The 18,834-nt window shown below is 31.5% G+C and overlaps 1 long non-coding RNA gene across 10 annotated transcripts; it reads left to right on the plus strand.

Annotated features, from left to right (window-relative positions):
* Window positions 1-449: 449 nt before the first annotated feature.
* Window positions 450-5,124, plus strand: LOC146910132 (uncharacterized). 10 transcript variants are annotated; one of them, XR_015018703.1, is made up of 4 exons: window positions 450-616; window positions 752-887; window positions 980-1,041; window positions 1,172-5,068. It is a non-coding gene; the product is annotated as an uncharacterized LOC146910132 (long non-coding RNA). The 10 variants fall into 10 exon arrangements; XR_015018707.1 differs by having other exon boundaries at window positions 752-832; XR_015018706.1 differs by having other exon boundaries at window positions 453-562; window positions 752-832.
* The last annotated feature ends 13,710 nt before the right edge of the window (window positions 5,125-18,834 follow it).

The following is an 18,834-nucleotide window of genomic DNA, read 5'->3' on the forward strand; positions in this document are numbered from 1 at the left end:
AAATGCACAAATTAACATACTAGGAGTTTAAATATAGTAATAATAATACTTAACATGTGAAGAAGCAAACCAAAAATCTCTATGGACAATCTGCATTTGAATTTCATCATCTTATTAGCTCTAGAATTTTTTAAATTGACATCAGTCACATATAAGCTAGCTAAATGAAAGTATTTTATAACCAAGAAGTGTTAATGCAGATTACAGTAAGAAAAAGGCGCAAATTAAGGTTCCGTAACGTGTGTACGAAAGAGAATTCATATCATGTTGTGCTGAAGTAATTTATGGTTACTGCCCCTACATCACATGCATTCAAAGGACATAAATCCACAAATGGTAAAAATAAACTGATAGTTAAAATTTTCTTTTAACTGATATCGTATACTTCCCCTAAAAAAAAAAAAAAAAAATTAATATCCATTCATTACTTATGCATATCCTACTGCCTACACACGTTTCCCACTCGAGCATAGTGGTCGAGACACACAGATTAAGTTCCTCTCTGAGGATCCTCTCTTACTTTCTATATTATCTCCTTTCTAATCTCCATTCATTTAATTTGGTTTGTGTTACTATAAACTGTTGCTTTTAGTCATAGGGTTAATAAAATATTCATGTAATTTTCCAAGTAACTAACTATAAAGTGTTGTTCTTTTCTTACCTTAGATAACTATATGTGATAATATTTGCTTCTCTCTCTCTTCTACACACCTAAGGCTTAGATTAATTAAGGGTCTTTGGTATTTTGCAGATATGTTGTCTGAGGTGTGTAGAAGAGTTAAGAAGCAAATATTATCCCCGATCCATTCCAGATATTGATACCTATATGAAGGTAATTAAGAGACACTACAATACTTGTTTGTTTTCTAACAGATTATATTTTAAAGGTATAACTCATACACTTGGAATCTTCTCTGATTATCATTAAGTATACGAAATTTTGTGTTAATTTAGCATTTTATTTGCTTTACATTTTCAGATTTTGGGACTACAATGTTGAGAGAGGTATATCTAGAGGACAAAAGAAACGTGTTACAATAGGTAAATCATACTTCACTTTGAATATCTGATAATAATAATACAATCTGCATCTTGACGTTTCATTTGACCTTGACAATACTGAAACTGAAGTTTTCCATCCAAGTCTTACAAATTGATAATGTGAAAACAGGGGAAATGCTGGTAGCCGGTAGGACCGGCGAAAGCTTTTTTCATGGATGAAATATCCACCGGTTTGGATTGTTAAACAACTTTCCAAGTTGTGAAATCATTGAACCAATATGCGCACTTTCTCAAGGGAACCACTGTGATCTCACTCCTGCAGCCACCACCTATGAGCTTTTTGATGACATTATTATACTCTCTGAGGGACATTTTGTGTACACGGTCTGTGTGACCATGTGCTTGTTTTTTTTTTTTTTTGTTGCTTCAATGGGTTTTGTATGCCTTGAGAGAAAAGTTGTGGCAGATTTTCTACAAGAAGTAAGTATATAACATTATGATCTTATTTCTACATAGTTAGAATATAATGAGTTTTAATAGTTTAATTTTTGGTTATTAATTATTATGTGGTATTGTTGGTCACATCAATGAAAGATCAGGAGCAATTTTGGGCAGAAAATGTAAAATCTTATAGGTATGTGACGCCTTGAGAGTTTGCAGAGGAATTTCAGCTCATGGGGATAAACCTTGTTGATGAACTTGCTACCGAGTTTGAAAAATCTAAAAGCCACCTTGGCAACCAACAAGTATGGAATTGGAAAGTGGGAATCGTTATCAAGAGAATATATACTCATTAAACACAATTCATAAGTGCCATAATCGTAAAGAACAATGCACGACATAAATTCTTCCATCAGTCACTGAATCACGGTGCATTACAGCTCAGGGGAAAACGGGGCAATGATGGCCACCACAACAATCTGAGACAGTAGGCAAGCACACATGAGTAATGGATTTGTATGAATTATTAGTGGTTACTTAAATTGAAAAACCACATTGTTCAGACCTACATGACAAAGTTAGAAGATATAGTAAAATGAATTGTGCTTCATGAGTATGTATTCTCTTGATACGCATGCTTTTGATCGATCCCATATTTATTGGTTGCCAAGGCAGCTGGGTGGTTTTAGATTTTTCTAACTAGGTAACAAGTTCAACAGGAAGGCTTATCCCAACATCAGTCAGTTGAAATTGCATAGTAAACTCTCTAGGCGTCATAAACCTGTAAGTTTTTCATTTACCGCTCAATATTGCTCCTGTCCTGATCTTTTATTAATGTGAGCTACAATACCACATAATAATAACCAAAAATGAAACTATTAAAACTCATTATCTTCTAATCATGTAAAAAGACGATCATAACGTTATACTTACTTTCACAGCTTTTCTCTCGAGGCATACAAAACCCATTGAAGCAAAAAAAAAACCAAGCACATGCTCACACGGACACGGGTACACAATATGTCCCTCAAAGAGTTTGTTTCCTTAAAATCTTGATGTGCTTCTATCGCATTGCACACAGTTATGACTCTTCAATCTGCATATCTTGTTCTTGTCGATGCCCTCCCCCCGGAAATTTCCAACCTGACATTTTTCCAGTTTTTCACTTTTGTTGTTGTTGCTGTTATTGTATTTGCCGCAGGAAACATGTTGTTTTTGGAAATTAAAGAACATACAACCTATGAAAGAAGCATACAAACTTATGGAATCCTATCTATGTTGAAGTATATCATGATTGATATGATTAATCACCACAAATTGATAATGTGAAAAACAGGGGAGATGCTGGTAGGAATAGCGAAAGCTTTTTTCATGGATCTGTGATCTCACTCTTGCAGCCACCACTGGAGACCTATGAGCTTTTTGATGACATTGTTATATTCCCTGAGAGACATATTGTGTAGCATAGTCTGTCTGACCTACAAGCACATGCTCACATGAACCCTAGTACACAATATGTCCCTCAGAGAGTATGTTTCCTTTAAAGCATGATGTGCTTCTATCGCATTGCACACAGCGCGGCAGATTTTCTACAAGTAAATATAAATAACTGCATGGTTAGAACATAATGAGTTTTAATAGTTTGATTTTTTGTTATTATTATGTGGTATTGTAGGTCAAATCAATGAAAGTTCAGGAACAATATTGGGCGGAAAATGAAAAACCTTATAGGATTCTAACGCCTAGACAGTTTGCAGAGGCATTTCAGATGACCGAAGTTGGGATAAGCCTTGTTAATAAACTTGCTACCAGTTAGAAAAATCTAAAAGCCACCCTGCTGACTTGGCAACCAACAAGTATGGAATTGGAAAGTGGGAATCGTTCAAAGCATGTGTATTAAGATAATATATACTCATGAAGCACAATTCGTTTTACTATATCTTCAAACTTTGTCATGTAGGTTTGAATAATGTAGTTTTTCAATTTAAGTAACTACTAATAATTCATACAAATCCATTACTCATGTGTGCCAGCCTACTGTCTCAGATTGCGTAATGACCATCATTGCCATAACCGTTTTCCCCCGAGCTGTAATGCACTGTGATTCAGTGACTGATGGGAGAATTTATGCCGGTGCATTGTTCTTATGGATATGCCAATTATGTTAAATGGAATTGTTGAGATTCCCATGACAGTTGGTAGTCTTCCCGTTTTTTACAAGCAAAGGGAAGACTCCCTAATTGGCTATCGATTTGGTAGCTCGATGCTTCTAAATTATTAGTATATATGCAGCAATTCAGAAGCATCGGCTCAGCCGTTAACAATGAGGTAGCATGATAGAAAAAGAGGAATGGTTCTTTCTTCCTTTTGAGCAACTTCTATCACTTTGATGAAGTAACATATTCTGTTGACCTGCAAAGGTATTTTATATATTTGAGATTTTATATATTCTGTTGACCTGTGGGAGAAACTTTTTGTTCTAGTTCGTCATTCCATCATGAGTTTACTTCAAAATCATTCCTTCTCCATTTTACAGATCAACCATGGATTTCATGAAGCTTTACCTCCTTGTTTCAATTTCTCATTCCTTTTTGCTTTCTAATTTAAAATTTTAATTTTACTAAATCGAATTTCAGATTTGGGATACGTTTGGATGTTTTTCTATATCAATGAGCATTCATCGTGTATGACATATTCATCTCTTCAATTGCTTTATGGTTCATCTCTCTATAGTTATTAATTTTAGTCTCAGAGTTCACACAAACTTTGCCAACCGCGTTTTTTATGGCATTATCTGATGTTAAATTTAATGTTGATTTTCTATATGGTAAGTGTTTGTTTCAATTTGCAATCTGATTATGTATTGTGTATTCATAGTGTTGTGATGTGCTATGCTGAGGCTTGAATGTGCATGTATCCGGTCTTTCTCTGAATGCAATGTTAAGTCCTAATGAAAATAACAAGACTCATAATGCAAATTATATCGGGTTGAAACTAAACTTGTTGTGTCAATGCAAGTGGAAACTTCAATCACTTGGTTGGCTTATATGTTATGTTGCTGCATGCTACTATTGATATTTTTCAAAGAATATAGTGATCCTAATGATGAATCGAGACCTTCAATGTTGAGTTCTAGACTTATTTTCTTGTCATTTAGTAAATGAACCAAATAATATTGATAGTGGCTTCCGATTCATATTTCAGCTCATGCGCGTGCTGTCATTATCTGCTCTCTATCTTTTGTCTCTCTCTCTAATTTGCTTTTTCTGGATTTATGTCTCAGACTTCGTTTTTTATTCACCTGTGTCTCTAATCTGCTTATCCGTCTCGGTCGCTGATTTGCAGTTTCGTTCCTATGCTTAAGAAAACCCAATTTTGAAAGATCTCTGAGTCTTAGATCTTGTCATTCCTCTGTAGGCTGCAAAGACATTGTCGACTTGGAGTAGCAGAGGCACCACCCCAGTGGCTTCAAATCTAGGATATGCCTTGTAATCGCCGGAGAACCAAAGGATGAAATGAAAGATGTCATTTGTTCATTTATGCATAGTAAATAGAATTGCATTAGGTTATGACAAAAATGCAAAGACCTTATTAATTGAGAATTAAATTTGACATTTTCAAACAATGTGCGTCAGTTATTACCAGTTGAGCAATAGGTTATGACATGTCTTTTTAAGAAAATTTCTTGTGCATATAATTTTGAAATGATATGGCAATCAAAGTCATGTACTAATAAATATGAAAATTTGACCCATGTACATGAGCTTTGGCAATGTTATTGATTGATCTTGTTCAAAAAATATGTTATTGATTAATCAGGTCCATAATGAGTGCAGACCACTTTGGTGCACTATTTGCTAGGTCATAGTAGACTATAACTTTGCCCAAAACTAGAAAAATAAATATATGAGTGAATGTCAAAGTCTCAAGAACTAAAACAATTTTTTCTTGTAAGCCACTTTCCTTCTTTTGTGAACCATGTTTATTTTCTTCTGGAAGTGCACATTATGGTTTGATTATACATGCTTAAAATGTAAATCACTCTTGCAAATTGCCAAAATCAAACAATGGTTTGCATTGTCAAAACTTAGATCACAGTTGCAAATATAGCCATGTAACATAGACATATAAATAAGAAGTTGGTTTTAAATGATCATGTCATTCCACATGCCATCGCAATGACAAGACATACAAGAAAATTATAATATTTCACATTATTCTACAACTAATAATGACAAGATATACAAGAAAATTATAATATTTCACATTCTACAACTAATACAAGTTGAAGATATTGATAATACGTGTTCAAATCTTTTTTTGTGCAAAAGCAAAATGAATGTGCTGATCCGCCACTCCAAGTACAAGGTGTGTAAGTAATTAAAATTACAAAAGGTTCATAAGGAGAACTAAAACTGAATTGACACAGAGAAGCTAAATACTTATCACAAAAACTACTAAAAGATCCTCCAAAACAAGACCCCTATACTGCCAAATTCAAGACATCAACCCCTCAGCCAATATTGTTGTAAATTTTGAGTATATTTCAAAAGTTTTAAATATTATGTCCCATATTTTTAATTTCGAAATATAGAAAATTATTTTAATAGAAAATTATTTTCATATTATTAATTTATAATATGTTTGACTTGGTTTTTTTTTAAAGAATGTTTGACTTGGTTTTGTACACATGTATTTAATTTCCAAATTTTTGTAACGGCTTGATGTCTCTTAAAGGAGGAAATAATAGTGCATAATCAAAGCATAATTTTCCCGTCCTCGTGAGCTTAGCTCAGTTGGTTGGACAATGCATAAAATATGCAAGGTCCGGTGTTCAAACCCCGACCACTACCAAAAAAAGCATAATTAAAGCATAATTTTCTCTCAGCTGTTTCATTTTACCACATTAATTGTGTTTTACTTGATCAATGGCTCACTAAGATTTAGTGGAATAACATTTCACTACCAAAAAAAGCATAATTAAAGCATAATTTTCTCTCAGCTGTTTCATTTTACCACATTAATTGTGTTTTACTTGATCAATGGCTCACTAAGATTTAGTGGAATAACATTTGGAAATATATCAGATGCTTAATGCTTTTCCAGTATTTTTAGTAGGGTCGGTTAAGATTTAGTGGAATAACATTTGGAAATATATCAGATGCTTAATGCTTTTCCAGTATATTTAGTAGGGTCGGTTATATATGTATTGGATCATCCAAACAAAAATTGATCAGAAGTTCACCATTTTAGTACAAAAAAGTGCTCACACAAAACATAGAAAAAGACCCTCATATTTATGCTTTGAGTCATGTACAAAACAAATCAAAATCAATTTTTGTCAATCTAATACACTACTTTGGGTTTCATCTTCCTAAAATCTTTTCTCTTGTCAGTTTTGTATCCTTGGTTTTAAACCAAGAAGAGCCTGTTGAATCCTGGGGGATTTGCGCTTATGAGACAGATAAATCCTTATGGACAGACACTTGAGTAGTATCAAGTTTTGGGTTCAATGGTGAAAGTACACTATTAGAATGATTAAAGCACTTGACAATATCTCAACGGGTAAAAGTACTTGGACCATAAGAAGAAAAGGGGTAGGATGAGGTTTTCCTCTTAATGGACATATAACATATATTTGTTGGAATGCATACTTATGGGGCATTCCCGATATAGTCTACCTATGTGAGAATGAAGTTTGGCCGCTTCACAGAGTTAAAGGGTTTGACTCTTAAGTTCTCATGAAAAGGGATACATGACACGAGGTCTTCTTAATGTGTCATTTTACAATTCTCTTTATCAACGGTACCGAGATTCTATGTGTAAGTTATGCACACTTGTTCTAATGAATTGTTGGTTCAAAGCTTGTCTACCATACTATTTGGGAATGAGAGAAAACTTAACTTACTAAGTAATGTTTCAAATCGTGAGATACCATTATCTAAAGGCATGAAATTTTCGGATTTATGTGATTTAGTATTTTGAAAATGGTGGGGGATTGTTGGTGATTTCCAAAATAATGAAATCACTTTGGAACCAAAAGTTGTAACTCTTCACCAAGAGTTGTAACTCTTCATGGGAATCAGGGCCGGCCCTAGGGCATAGGCTGCGAGTGCGACGGCCTAGGACCCATGCCGGGAGGGGGGCCAAAAGTTTTTTTAAGGTGGGGGGTGTATATAGAAATATTTGGATTTTTGGGGGTATATATAGTAAAATTCTCTGAAAAGGCCCAAACTTTGACATGATATAGGAATGGGCTGAAATCTGTTAATTTTTTGGCCCTTTTAGTGAGATTTGTTATATATGTTCCATGCAGCACAAAAATTTCTATATACACCTTCCTGTAAAAAAAATTGGTTATTCTTAATAATATGCTCGAAAATTTATTATCGAAGAAATTGGTGATATTTTTTTGGTCCCTTTGTTCCTAATAATGTGTTTCACTAATATTAAAAATATCGACGATATTTATTATCTAAGAAATTAGGATAATTTTCATAACAAAGCAAATTCTATTTTAGTTGAAAATGGGGTGCTAAAATTTCAGTCTACTTCACATGTGCTATTTTTCTTCACTTCTACGATATTTTATTTTGTTTTGGTGTATATAGAGTATTTAAGTTATTTTCAGATGTTGTCTAAAAAACATTTATTTGGTAGTGATAAGCGAAATAAAAAAAATAAAATGAATTGCTAAAAAAACACAAAAACGAGCTAAAAAAATATTTGTATGGTGTGTTTTAGCTCTTGGCACAAGTCTTAAGGAATAATTAATGTATAGAAATATTTGTATGTTTTGACTAAAATATCCTTATTTATCATTAAATTCACATGTGATAAGCCAAAAGTCATAACTCTTTTAATAGTATGGTGTGTTTTTCAACAAGGGTAAACTTGAGAAAACAACATTAAATATACTAAAACATCAAATGTTTTGAAATAAAGTTGAAGTTCTAAAACATCAAAAGAAAAGAAATGGAGGGAGTATTATGTAAGGGCCCTTTTTTCATATTATGCCTAAAACCCATAAAACTCTAGGAACGGCCCTGATGGGAATCATTCGTATACATTGGAACCTTTGACAAAGGGGTGTGCTTAATGAACCTTAGCATTGATTCAAGTGTATATGATCATAACCTTTGGCAAATGAGTGCTTAAATATGAACCATATAATGCACTATAAATACTTGGCATTTGGGCATCAGTATGGACACACACACAAACTAACAGAAAAAGGAATTTTGTTACATTAACAACATAATTCTCCTTCATTTTTTTACTCTAAATCATCCATCAATTCTCTAATGCTTGAGTGAATTGCTGGAACCATAAATTTGTAAAATATTGTGAGGAGATACGCTTGGTATGGTTGTGCAATACACATCAAGGTACTCATAGTATCTTGAAGGGGGTTCGCTGGTCATTCCTATTGCATCCAATATACAGTTATTAGTGGGGGCGAATCGAACCTAAAGGTTAGTGTGGCAACCCCATGCGCTTTGAGTTTTATATGCATAACCATTAAATTTTCAGGTTTCAAGTGCAGCAGCCTCTTTCCAACAATCAAGTTATATAACATAACCGCTCCCTCCTGTTGGTGTACCATTTTTGAAGTATATTTTTGATGTTTTTTATTTGGCTAAATACTATGGTTCGTACTATTTTATGAGTTTATTTAAAAAAAAAATTGGACCATAGTTTTATTTCAATTGTAATATTTTTATTGTCTTTTTATAGTTAAAGTGTGGGTAATGGGTGCAGGTATGGACAGTTAGGTGCCCATAAGGTATAGAAAGCGTCACTAAAGTTGTCCACGAGGATACGGGCTTAGGTACATGTATTTTTTGCAAACACGAGTTTGGATAAGGGCATTGTGTAATACCCTATCCATAGGGTACCCAATATCATCCCTTGTTTTTGGAACCGCCAAGACCAAAAAGAGTGGTTCTATAACAAATATAATTCATTTTAAAAATCCATTTTGGTTTACATTCAATACCAATTACTTTACTTTGAAAATAAATATGAATCATATAGTTGATCTGAATGAGAAGGTGCAATAAATTATGAAATTAATATTTTTAAATAAACATTTTTTATGATTCAATTATTTAATCAAAATATTTATTGATCCTACAATACAATCTAGTTGTGCATAAATATTTCTCAGCCAAATGATACATTATATTCATTGATAACAACACCAGGTGCAAAAAAAGAATTTTTCCCTTTACCATGACGAAAGGTTAAAAAAGTAACGAAATTTTATTAAAGAAAAAAGTAGTGAAAATTTAGTTAAACAATATTCAACTCTTATGATTATCAAGTTTATTATATGACCTCCTTTAGAAGTGTCTGAAAGGGACAAACACAACACATCGATATAACCAAGGGGCATTTAAAGGGTTTTTAAATTTTATAATGCTTAAACAATTTAATTAATTTTATGTGAGCGTGAACTTTATACACTATAAATATATCAAATTGTACCCTATTTCTTAGATGTAAAGAGGGAAAAATATGGTTGAAACTTTAAAGTTTGTTTATCTTCTGATTCTATTTATTTCCTTATTTCTTGTCATTACAGTATCTCATTCTGTTAGTCCTTGGGTGCTTAAAAAACACTGTGTAACGGATAAAGATTGTCCAAAAGTTGGAAAACTTAATACTAGGTGTCGTCATAGTCAATGTGTACAGGCCTTCTGAATCTGAGATGAGTGAGTACTTGGGCTAGCAAATGAACTATATAATATACCTAATGCTAGAATATTCCACGAGTTGTCTTTTTTTTTCATGTACCAAATAATTGTATTTTTTTCTTCTTAATTTCATGGACTTTGAAGTTATGATATTGTAATCTAAGATTGTGGAAATAAAATAAAATAAAGCAGCAAAAAGTTTTATGTATAATGTCCCCTTATCTTTTAAATTTGGAGGTATTGATAAATTTTTAGCAATTGTATTCAAAATTCATTGAAGTAATAAAATAAATTCGTCTCTATAAGAATTGTTTTAATCTCGACTTGGAAATGTAATTATAACTAGGGATTGCAAAAAAGGAAAACCCGCTCCGTCAATAGTCCGTCTAAAAAGGGGAGGAGCGGGGAAGGCCAACTAGAGATGTACAGTTGAAAATCTCACCCCTCTCCATTTTATGGCAGACCTGCGGGTTGACCCGTCAATGTTTTTATATAAAAAAATATCATTAAAAAACTTCACATAAACAATGTAAAAATATATAAATTTAAAGTCAATTTAAGGAAATCTATATATAAGTTCCTTAAAAAAAAAAAAAAACATGCAAGTAATTACTCCACTAAGAATATGAACATAATCATTCAAACATATAAAATACATCATCTAAAAATCTATAATAAATCAATAAGACGTTCAAAATAAAAACTTCATGAGTTATCAATTGACTATTTGAAAAATATGAAGCTAAAATCATGAAACAAAAGTGATAAAATTAATTGAATTTTTTTCTCCACTACAGAAGAAAATTGATTGTGACTTATAAATAAAAAGAAATGAAACTGAGAGTTTCATTCTAATATCAAGTCAACCAGCCCCGTCCCTTTTTTTAACGGGTTAGGAAGAACGAACACCCTGTCAATGGTGGGGTTCAAAATCTCAAACCACCCCACTAAATAGTGCGGGTTAAACGGGCCAACCCGATGGATCCATTTTGCCCATAAGTGTATTGGTAGAAATGTATTGGTGTATAAATTATTTGGTTTTACGTTTGATATTTTTGAAGAGGTTGCATTTTTGGATGTTGCATTCTCATCGACTTTTATATTTGTTTTTTTTTTTTTTGAGAAAATATATGTTTTTCTTTATGTAGTAAAATATTTAATTTTCAATGACACTCAAAACGTGAGAGGAGAAAGTTGATATACAAGAAAAATATGCACCGTAAAATATTTGTAGGTCTCTCCTTATAATTAATCAATTAATAAACTACAAATCCATAAACCACATAAACAATATTAAACTACAGGTTAATTACAGGTTACTAGAAAAAGCAAAAATTGGTGAGCTGTATTTATTTATAAGTAATCTAAAAAGTGAAGAAGAAATATAAGAAAGAATGATGGAATGGGATGGAATGTCATCCCACTCCATTCCACCCATATTTTAAGAATCCAAACAATTGAATTTAATTAAATATCATTCCATTCCGCTCCATTCCATCGGATTCCATCAATCCAAACAAAGTCTTGGGGTTCAGTTACTCATTACCGCACTGGATGTTGGTATGTGCAATGCACTCAGTTTCTATCTCCTCCATCAAATTTCAAGTCATTTCTCCGTGAAATGTTTGCATTTTCTGCAATCAAAAAGGGGTTTTCTCTAAACGCATTTTTCACACTGTTTGCAAGTTGAGATTTAAGTACCCGGTTGATTTTTTTTCATATAATAAAAAAAAAAAAAAAAAAAGAACTAAGAAGGTTCATAACAGACAGAGAAAATTGGAAGATAGTGTGACAGCTTTGGGGGATGGAGCAAACCTCATATATGGAAAGTTCATAACCCGGTTGATTGTTTGAATAATTATGATCCAGTGTTGTTTTATTGATGATTGTTTGGGGGATGAAAAAGAAAAGGGGAAGAAGATGAAGAAATGTAAAATAAAATTAGGTGTTGATGGTCCATTGTTAGATTCTATAGACCTTCAAAATCAAACGGTTGTCTTTTCTAAAAAAATATCAAAGGTTAAAATTAACAAAATGTGACCAAATTGGCAAACAGATATTGAATTAAGGGACCAAAACGAAACTTTTATTAATTAGGGGATCAATACGAAACTTGAAAATTAATTAGGGGACAAAATATGTAATTAAGCCTAAATATTAATAAGAATGATTCATGTACATATGGTGGATATTGTATTGTTCCATAAATCTGATATAGTGTACTTTGTATGGGGTATAGTTACAAATTTTGAAGATATATATGAAGGAAAAAAGTTGGATTATGTGGAAGAAGTGTAGTGGTTCAAGACTATTTGAAATATTATTTTGGTTTCAAGTATGATTTTTTTGAAATAGGTTATAATATATAGTTGTTGGATTCACATCGACTTTTATATTACTTTTTTTTGTTAATATAGTTAACTATTTAACCTCCAATGATGTTGAGAGCATGAGAATAGAAAGCTGAAACAACAAGAAAAATATATACCATAAATGAACAAAATCATATTGCAGTTCTATTAGAGCCTACACATGAAAGGAAAATGAATAAAATTAGAAAAATAGACATTCATAAAGTATATATATATATATATATATATATATATATATATATATATATATATATATATATATATAACTGTACATAAATATAGATTAAATGGGAAATTTCATGCATGACGAAATGAATACGAAAAATATTAATACCTATTCATGCAACTTTTTCTCTGTAAAAAAGTACTCACTCTACACCGATCATTGGTTTCACTAAGCAAATATTAATAACCAAGAAAATAGTATACATATGTAGTAGAGTCCATGGAATAAAAAGAAATCTTGTTGCTTTTCGTTGCAATCAATTAGTGTATAAATTATAATGACAAAGAAAAAGTTTGAAAGCCAAAAACAACCCCAATATTCTAGATTGATCTTACATTTTGGAGTTGAGATTCCAATATATGCTCCCAAGTATAAGACGACATTAGTTGTCAAAAAAAGTTTATTGCATCGTACTATAATTATATGTTGAAATTTGAAAAGATGAGTGGTGTTTCCATAAATATGTCATAGATCTAAAAATAATAAATGACAGTTTGATAGAAAACAAAGGTATTTTGGCTTTGAGGCTAGCGCGCTCAATTCTTATCTAAAAGAAATTGTTTATCCCTAAAACAAATGTTAAGGATGAGTTTTGTTCTCACACAAATAAATTGTGCATACAGACAAAACAATCGTATAATTTTTGCTACCGATTGCTGTCTTATAATTTGATTGAACTTCATAGTAAAAAAATAGGTTTAATTGCATGTTTTGTTACTTATGTTTATTTTAGGTTTCAAGTTGGTATCTTATGTTTTAAAAGTTTCAAGTTAGTTCAAAATGTTACTCACATTGAAATAAGTTACTTACATTGAAACGTTACTCACATTGGAATAAATTACTCACATTGAACTCAACAGAATGTTTTTTTAGGCAATTCATAGAAGCACGCGCGCTCGCTCGCGCACATTATATATATTGAATGTAATTAATTAAACTGAATAATATTAATATTGAATTTGAATAAAGATATTCATGTATGTTGATTTAACTAAATTTGATTAAACATTATTACTCGTTGATCTAATATATTTGACGTTTCTCCTTATTTTATTTAAAAAAATAAAAAAAAACTGAACTTGATTTTACACCACAGCTACCCGCAAATGAAGAGACTACTACAACAAATGAAGAGACTTCTTGTAAATCAACATTTATGTATACACTTAATTAACATGGGTCATCCTTTACGGAAATAGACTACTGCAACAAATTAACATGAGACGTACACCTTGCTGGTTTTTTACTTGTAAATAAATAACATGGGTCAAACTTACTGCAACAAAATTGGTGTTCTTCCTTCCCATAGAGTTTTCTTTTTTTACTTCATGAAGAAATACGTTTAGTATTAAAAACAACTCTACTTTAGTAATTACTCGCTTCAAAAGCTTCAAAAGAAAACCCAATAGAGGAGGCAAGCACATTGTTACCATAATTTTTCACTCCTATTTATTTTATTTACTTTAGTTTAGTTTATTTACTTTAATCTGAGACCGTATCAACAATTCCGTGGGCTTGAGCTTCTTCTGCTGACATAAAAAGATCTATTTCCATGTCTTTGTATATCTGCCAGAAAGTTTTGCCTGTTCTTTGTGCATAATTATTTGTCATAGCTTTTCGCATTGTCAGTAATTCATTCGCTTCCAGGATACATTCTCCTGCTTGTCCCTCGATACAAAGAAGTAGCAGGTTGATGGATCATTACCCTGAGCTGAGAATCTAACAGGATAGGAGTTTTTCCTAATCTTGGATTATAAGGTAGGGCATATAAAAAAGAAATTTAATTTAAAGTCGTACAGGCATCTTTTTTATATAGCATACGGCTCGGCTCTACTATAAATATGAAATTTACATTCCATTGCAGAAATATAATATACCAGTAACGAATCCAAAATATAATAATCACCTTTCTTTTTTGTTTGAGAATTTTTTTTAAAGAATATGATGCTTCTGTTGCTCTCTTATTTAGTGTAGTTTTTTATTCAGCAATCCAAAAGTTTCATTTTTATTTTGAAATTCAATTAAAATAATTAATGTTGTTGTTAAATGTCTCTGCTATGAAAGATGAAAACAAACAAAGAATTGTGACACTAAAATAGAGTATTATAATTATATAAAATCGTAAATACCCCTTTTTCATACTACTCTTTCGATATATAATCTAATGGTTTTGAAAAAAAAAATCTTTTTGCATATCGAACTCGAAGTGCCATTCTTTTTTTTACTTAATATTGGTTTAGGCATAGTTTTTTTTTCTTCTAAAAATTAAGAAAATAAGAATCATTCGCGCCAAGCGTGAGGGAATGCTAGATGTTTGATAATTTCGATGGGTTTGATGAAAATTATATATTGGATTTGATGGTTTCATAATATGCATTTAGATTAGCTAGTTTTAATGAATGTTAAAAGCTTCATATTGCAAGTATACTATATATTAGAAGAAAAAGAAATCTGATTTTAGTCCCACAAGAAAAATTCAATTTTATTGCCAATTTAGTACCTGATAAAAAAGTATCGATTTGGTCCTTAACAAAAAAACGTGTCAATTTGGACCCCGACAAAAAACTAAAAGTATCAATTTGGTCCTTTAAAACTCAAATTAGCAGATACATAAACTATATTAGTTTAGAGAGAACAAGAGTAGCAAAAGCACTCACTAAAATACCTAGTGCATCATCAATATCAAGTCTTTAAACAATAATATCAATTGCTAGTGGTATTTTATAGCAATGATCAAACAATGACAATTTACTTTGACAAAGAATAAATTCTTATAATTATCGTGTGTTTACCATTACAAGTGTAGATGTAAACTCTTAAATACTTGAATGAGTTTAAATTCACACAACATTAATAGACATGTCGAAATTAATTAACTGTAAGACATGCACAATTGATCTTTATTTGTAAATTAAAAGACAAAAACAAGATACCAAGCGCACCATTAAAACACAATCTTTTGATTGCTAAGAATTAATTGCAAACGGTAATCTCAATGCAATGATCAAATATGGTAATAAGTCCTGTCAGATAATGGGTGCCTTTTGACATCCTCATTACCCACATGAAAAAACTTAAGAAGTCTTGTCAGATAATGGGTGCCTTTTGACATCCTCATTACCCACATGAAAAATTTAAGAATTACCACATATTTATCATCACAAGTTGTAAATTAAAAGACCAAAAAACAAGATACCAAAGCACCATTAAAACACAATCTTTTGACTGCTAAGAATTAACTGCAAACGGTAATCTCAATGCAATGATCAAATATGGTAATAAGTCTTGTCAGATAATGGGTGCCTTTTGACATCCTCATTATCCACATGGATAAAACTTAAGAAGTCCTCTCAGATAATGGGTGTCTTTTGACATCCTTATTATCCACATGGAAAAACTTAATAATTACCGCATATTTACCATCGCAGGTATGTAATTATCCGGCCAAACCGTGCCTTCCTTTTGGCCGACTAAAACAACTCGCATGAACAATTACATACTACATCTTTTGTAATTCCAACTGAATCAAATCTACGCAACAGAGGTTACTTTTGCAACTTGTTGTTTCAACCAACTCAACCAAAATTACTGGACAATTCAATAAATGAATTTAAATGGGAATGGTCTTAATTTTACAAGGCAAATGGGAAATTCTTAAATTTACAAGGCACTACCGACATAATGTAGGCCGAATTAGTCCATTATGTCGCTGAGTAACCATAAGTCACTCGACAACCCTTAAGTGTGAAGACAAACTCACAATAATTTAAAAGAAGATGCAAGTCCCAAAAACAACACCAACGTGTGTATGACAATGCATTTACAATAATTTAAAAGAAGATGCAAGTCCCAAAAACAACATCAACGTGTGTATAACAATGCATTTACAATTATCACATAAAAGCGACAACAAACATAGCATGAAAATTATTCAAATTGCATGATTAACAAATATATTATTGTAGAAACTCAATAACAATAAACTCTAACATCATAATCATGCTATAAACAAAATATTCAATTTCAAATCAAAAGAAAATTGAATCTTATATATACAAAAAATATTCATGTCACAATTGATTCACATATACCAAATGATTCTTTAAATAAAATACTGAATAACTCTAGACTCAATTATTTCCTAAATAAGGAAACAAACTTTATATGTTTATAAATAAACAAACAAAACTAGAATTATTATTTCTTAAACTTTAATGAACTAGATTCTTACTTTTTTGTACACACCAAAAAAAAAATGTTCATAATATTTTGAGATTCATTATTAAAAGGCAACAAATATATCACAAATATATTTTAATCTTTATTTGCCTACTTTTCAAAACAAACTTTATGTACAAAAACTCCGTGAATCAAAACTAATTTCAAATGAAAATTAAGCTGCAAGATATGATAATGATATTTGAAAATCATGCTAACCATACTATTTGATTCAAAATCAAATAACCAAATCAAAACTCAAAACTTTATCACTTACATATCCAAATCCTTATTTAATAGTTACCAAATATTTGGAAGCAACAACTGTATATGCAGTATGGCTAAGAGGTCATACGTGATAGCACAAATTCGTACAAGATAGCACAAAACTTTTACATGAGATCAATGAACGTGAAAATCAAAATACACTGTGATTCATGAAAATTGGGAAAACAACTGAAACTCCCAACAACAACAACAAAAACTGGACCCGTAAAATTTTGCAAAGGAGAACTATATTGGAAATCTTTGACAGCAAACATTTCACGCTAGTGCCTCACATCATATTATTATTCTACTCTTTAAATAATTAATTTTGAAAAAAAAGTTCAAACGAGACAACAACCACAGTAGTTTAGAAAGAACCCATGCTTCACATATAAGAAATGCAATAAGTGATGCCAAAATGGTTTGAACTGGATAGAAAACAGCCAATTTAAAACTATTTCTGAATCAGATAAAATAAACAGTTTTAAACCCATATTTTCTCAAAAAGCATCGATTCAACCGATTATGAAATAAAATCAACTTTATTCATGTGTCATATTCAAGTTTATATACTGAATGATTAGGGAATGGGAAACATGAATATTTAATATATACACACACGTGCAAATAGAAAACAACCTATGATCATCAATTAAATTGATTCTCGGATCCATGATAGAAAGAAGAAAAAAAACATGAATTTCTGGATCGAGTAATTCCATTCGAAAAATTCAACCGTAATTGATATTTCAAAATTCATGAAAGTAGGTTTCATAAAATTGAAAAACAAACAAAAAATTCAATTAATCTCAATAAATCAAACATGAAACCGCTCTGATACCACTTGTTGGAAATTTAGGTCTTAATAAAACAGATATCATAAAACATGTTCAACAATTACAAATCGATAGCGGAAGCAAACAAAACAGTGAACATGAATATGAACGGATCTACAACATGTTTGATTTATCAAACTATTAAGAAATAGGGTATTAGGAATACCTCGATAGAGCTGGCAGTCCTCTCAACAACAACGGAAAAGAGAGGAGGTGATCTGAAACAAGCAGCAAGGGTTAGCGGTGGCTGATTTGGTTCTTCCTCAACCGGTACCTTTATGCCTCAAGTTCTCTTCAGATGGGGAGAAAAGAAAGTTTGCCGTGTACGGTATATTGGGGACCATAACCTCTTTTATATTGGATGGCCATTAGGGTTTTCCATTATTCCGTTAATGGGCCATCCAGACATCCACTCATTGAGTCCATATCAACTAATTAAATATTTATTTAATTATCCAATTAGAAATCTAATAGCCTTATCACTTAATTTGATCACTAATCAACTAAGGCCCACAGATGATAAATAGCTAATATAATTATTGTTACGATATTTGCCCACATAATGATATTGGAATATAATAAATAATAAAATATTCCAACATTGTGTCCTCGTGGGCTTAACTCAGTTTGTAAGAACAATGTATAATATATGCAAGGTATGAGGTTCGAACCCCGGACACCACAAAAAAATTAATTGAATTGTGACGGTAGTCATATTCAAATTATTGTTCCTTCAAAAAAAAAAAAATTGTGACGGTAGTCATATTCAGATC

The sequence above is a fragment of the Medicago sativa genome, chromosome 7, assembly GCF_051527215.1.
Source record: "Medicago sativa cultivar Bolivia chromosome 7, Bolivia_mono, whole genome shotgun sequence".
Taxonomy (NCBI): Eukaryota; Viridiplantae; Streptophyta; class Magnoliopsida; order Fabales; family Fabaceae; genus Medicago; species Medicago sativa.